Below are 5,526 nucleotides of genomic sequence, written 5' to 3'. Positions count from 1 at the left end.
TGCTTCTTCCTCCCCCTCACGCTAACACACGGGCGTCTCCCACCTGCCTTGGCGGCTTCGCGTGCAGGCACGTTGCCTGACGTCAGAGCGACGCAGGACGTCTGGGACGCCTTCCAGTAGTTTCTCTTCTTCGCACTGATGTTAGGCCCGGTGGTGGTTGGATATTGTTCATTCGGGGACCGCTTTGCAGCACGCACCGGGGCCCATGATGTATGGCCATAAGGGAAGGGGACACCCAAAACCAAGACGCCGTAGCTGAGGGGCAAGCCAGGTATACTAGTAGACACCAGACGGGCCAGGGAGTGCAGCCCCTGTGCAAATCTTCCCTTTAGCGCTAACATTTCTTTTTATGTTCCTATCCACCATGTAACCTGCCATGAAGCAGTGTGTACAGGTGTCCGCTGGGCAGAGGCAGTCCAAGTCCGGCCATTTGGTGAAAGGGCCACTGCAAAGAACAATATATACCCACATTGTGCCCATTTTATCTCGCAGTTACTCAGTGCACTTTTTGGAATAAATGCACAGCAGTTGTACACGCAGTTTGTTTTATATTTGTTTTATTGGGAACAGACAGTCAATGCTATACTACCCTCGTATATCTCCATAAAATAAACCTTTTCTCCAGACGTGTGTGGTTGTTCATATGTTTCTGTGATCCCGTTGATGAAGTTATTTTTTTATTCAACAATTTCAGCAACATTTGTTCTATTGGGTTACAATGAGAATTGCTTTTTTTTTTTTATAAAGTGCACTCAACCCAAAAGTATCAAGGTGCTGGTTACAGACAATACAGCAGAAAACAGTGTACAGGAAGAAGTCTAGTCAGCTGATAAGACAGCCAGTTAGTTGAAAAGTCAAGTTTTGAGATTTTTCCTGAAAGCCCAGTAGGCAGGAGTTTAACAACCCATTTGTAAGGGGTTCTACAAATACTTGTACTTCCTTATAGACTTTATTTTTGGTCTCTCGCTGTGTTGTTATTTAGCGACACACTCGGTTAGACAACCCGGTAACACATTTGTGTTCTTTGGGTTTACAAATATTTTCTCGCTTCAATTTCTTTCGCTCTGTTTCATACCTACAGAGCGGCATACACTTGCCGGTAACCCACTTGTGTTCTAAGGGCTTTCCAGTTCCTGTTGCCCTCTCCCCTCAAGCGGGCGTCTGCAGCTCTCTCCTCTACTCATCAGCTATAACCGTATTTAAACTTCTCCGCTTGATTATACCTTTTCCAACAGCTAAACTGCTGCTTTGGTCACCCATTCCTAGTGATCTTCATTACTCCATTGTTCTTTCTCATGTCAGTGGTTATGGGACCATTTCTTGAATGGCGTTGAGGAAGTGGTTACTGATCTTCATTGGGAGTGATCCTCACTGCTCCCTGCATCTTTCTTGTCCCAGTTTTCAATATATTATCCCTAAAGGGAGTTTTGGAGTGTAGTCCAAGTAGATTTACCAAGAGGTTGTGGAAAAGTCTTGCAATATGCCATTAACATTAACGTATGGGGAATAGAGGAAACATCCCTGAACGGGAAGGCAGGGGGGGGGCGAAATGTGGTTTTTTGATGAATTAGCTATATCTAAACCATCAATCAGCCCCACACCTCTAGTACACCAAAAGGGATCTGAACAGATTGGAAACACAAGTAAATTATAAACCTCTTTGTCCAATTTTTGGTAACATGGACGGAACAGCAGGCTTATCTCTGCAAGGTTGTAGATCGTGGGTTAGTTGCAACACAGCGAAATACAATTAATACCCAATGATAAAAAGGACTTTCCAGTCAAGGTTGTATACAAATATGTACTTTATTATTATTACAACAGACAGTTCTAGCACACTACAAAATACAACTCACCCTGTAAAGGAACACAGAGGACAGACAGTTTCACGAAGGAAAGGGATGCACTCTGGATGCTGACAAGAGGGTAGTCTGTAAAGCAATCAGTCTTAAATGCTCATGGTTATTTGGTTTCAGCACCAAGTAAGCAAGGTGGCATACATGTCACTAGGAGCATCAGAGAAGGACCAAGGGGACACAACCATAATATACCTGGTGCTTGAGATGATCTTGATGCTTGACAGCGTCAAGTCTGTTCCAGGATGCTTTGCAGCTCCTGCGACAGAGTTCAAGATGGGAGACAGCTGCGGGTATCAGGCAGCAGGCAGTTCGGCAAGCGAGGCTGGACGGACGGCTGCAGGCTGGCCTATGCAGCGGCTCAGGATCAAGAATCGTCTCTGTGCTGGTTGTCAGCTCTGGAATGCTAGTCGAGGCGTCTCGGATGGCTTGAGTGACTGCAGCGTGACAACAGTCAGGAGTGAAGCTGTTTGCGGTGCGAGTGCTCGACTATCTAAAAATGTCCTTAAAAGATGAAAGTTGATTAATTCTTGTAGCACTCCTCCTAGCTTCTTCTCAGGGATTGTGTCGTCCTTTAAGGCGGATGGGCCAAAGCTGAGGCGAGTGTTTGCAGGCAACAGCCTTGTCCTTTGTTCAGAGACTTCTGGAACTTCCCACCTAGGAAGCTTGCTGGCAGAACCTAGCAGGGCAAGCAGTGTGTTGGCTGGGTACTGGTTCTGGTCACCACCTTATAGTTAAGGTGAGTCGGAGACACATAGGTACCCCTTAAAATTCTATTGTTAATAACCTTTGATTCGAGTAACGGATTTGGCCGAAATTTCAAAAGTGATTAAAAGTCTGTGGGCCCCCCCAGACTGCACAGTTCCGTAAAGATTCGTTAAAAAATCAAAAAGTTATTAAGTGTCAAAAAGATTCTTTTTTTTCCAAAAGTACGTCCTACTTCCCATTCATTTTCCCATAAACAAAAAAGGTCAGTTTTGCCAAAACTCACAGCCTATACCGCTGGACGAATTTGGGCTAGGCCTGAAACAACTTGGGCACGAAGCGCTGACTCCCGATCCATGCGTGGTTTGAGGTTATTCCGTGCCGTAGTTAATTTACAATTTGACGGAGAAGGGGTTGCCCCCTTCCACAAAATAGATAGTTATATCTCCCATGGTGGATTGCAGGATCATGGTTTTCAGAAATGAAATGACCGCCATCTTGTTTTTCTATTGATGAGAGAGATATTTTGTGGCTATAGCCGAGGTTATGGGAAATTAAATGCAGTAAAAAGCTATTTGCAGGTCAAAAAACATGAAAATGCCACTAGGGTAGAGGTGGGTGAATGGCTAGAAAGCATTCAGTGAAATCTGGGAGTTGGAGGGTGTCCAGGGACCGAGTTTGCAACACAAAGCTTTCCGTAGCCTCGGCTATAGCCACAAATAGCCGACATCTGAAAGCAAACTACATCACAGAAGCAGCATGTGCTCTGGGGTGAAAGGGAGAGGGCAGGGGAGGTAAGGAGGCCGTCTGAGGTGTGGGGGGAGCTGGATCAGATGAGGGAGGCACTTGTTGATGGCCTGGGGGGACAGGTAGGCATTTTTCTTTCTGGCTGTTTTGCCGATATTCTCGGCTGTATCCGAGGCTACAAAAGACTACAGATAGCTACAGATAGCTGTGGGTATGTGTAGTTTGGTACCCGCGGTTACATTTTAATAAAACATTTAAAAAAAAAATATTTTATAACTATAATGACGTCTGGGGTGAAAAAATCACTGGCCACGACCAAAGGCCAGTGACTCAATTGCAATCCAAGTGTCCCATTCTGTTTAGCTTCAAAGTGAGGAAGGGGCCCGCCTCCTCAGGCCATGTTGCCTGACAAATGGTTCAAACTTACAAGACCACTTAGAGGAATGGGACAACCCTTTTCTTGCTTTGAAGCTAAGCAAGGTCAGCACCGCTTTGAAGCTAAGCAGGGTCAGTCCCGGTTAATGCAAGGATGAATGACTGAATGAGAATCGTAATTTACTTTTTTAAAACCGTGCTACTGTCACTCCTTGGAGGTTTTGCACTCACAGACAATTATTTGCCTTTCGCTGGATCCTTCCTCGCTTTAAAACTATTCAGGGTCGGTCCCGGTTACTGCATTGATGGCAGACCGTCTACAGGCCAGAATGCTGTGTGTTTTCTTAGTTTTAAATATCTCATAACACACGGCATCTGTATTTTTATAAAACAGAAAACATTTCATTTTAAAATATCACATTTATGCTGAACACTGCTATCAGCGAACCCTAGACTTAAGGAGTTTGAGACGCAGCACTTAACCATTATGCTATAATAATGTAATTGTTTAGTTTTTCACAAGTTTCATACCTACCTTTTATCATTGAACATATTAAATTATAGGCTAAGTATGAAATGTATGCCCCATGAAACACCAAGCCATTGTGGCCTGGTGGCTTAATGCTGGGCCTTGAACTCTGGCAGACCAGGGTTCAAGGCTGTATGTTCATTTTTGTTATTTAACTAATTTTATTTAATTCAAAGAAAAGCAACGCAAGTTGGAGGTGGCGAGGTTTGTTGCAGTGCAGTCCTGTCATCTTATTTAGACTTGGCTGCAATGTCAGCCACGTCCAAACATCCCACGCGCATGAAAAGACTATGGCGGAATGGCCTTTGCGCCGAAAAGTGCACACCAAAATGGTTGCTGCGGCGGAATGCCTGTACCAAATCGCCCGCGCCAAAAAGATGGTGCCGAAAAGGGGAGAATGCTGTTTAACCAAAGTGTGTGCTCCATGGCAAATAATTCAGCCTCACTGTGCATTGCCTAAAAACATTGTGAGTTCTCATCTGATAACACAAGGCATCCGCATTATTTCTTTTTAAACCGTGCTACTGTCAGTGCTTGAAAGTTTTGCACTCTGAGACAATTTTTTTGTCTTTTGCTTAATTACATTCTGGTATTCGTATTCTCACAGTCAAGATGGGGGAATGTTGTCACAATTGCACACTTTTGCCTAACATAGTTCTATAAGGATTTATATATTTGAGTGACACCATGTTATGTGTACTGTTGAAGTTGGCTTTGTAAAGCTGAGTATTGTTGAAAGACAGACATGGTGTGAGCAGGGGAAATGATGAGAGGGCAAGTAAGTCATGAGTATTTGCCCACGATGTGGCAAGAGAGTTTGCAATCCTGGACACTGATGCAGTTATTTTCCACTGACCGTGGTTGCTTTTCAGGGCACCAGTAAAGAACACATGTGGGTGGACCGCGTAACTTTTTTTCTGAGGGCGGAAGCAACCCCTTGAATTTTTGTTGAGGTTGGTAAGCTTGCTCAAGTATTTGGATACCAGGATTTTACTCAGGTTGTCATGTTCCCAGTGCCGATGCTTACCCACAAGACCACAAGCACTTGTTTCACATTGGGATTTTGTTTTCCATGGAATATTTCACTACAGATGTAAGGTGAGCACCTTTTATACTTTGCCAGCATATTTATTGAAAGATTTCCTCTCTCAGGTTATTTTTCTGGTATTCGTTACTTTTTTTAAAGATCCAATGCTTTTTTGTCTTGTGCACTTTCTTCTAAGGAGAAGGTCAATTCTCTTGTATATTATATATTTCACTTTAAAATATGTGGCCACTTAATGTGTGTATATACATGGGTGCCACTTTTTGATT

This window comes from Ambystoma mexicanum, chromosome 3p (assembly GCF_040938575.1).
Source record: "Ambystoma mexicanum isolate Mex_15411 chromosome 3p, UKY_AmexF1_1, whole genome shotgun sequence".
NCBI classification, from domain to species: Eukaryota; Metazoa; Chordata; class Amphibia; order Caudata; family Ambystomatidae; genus Ambystoma; species Ambystoma mexicanum.
Note: the sequence above shows the minus strand (reverse complement) of the source record.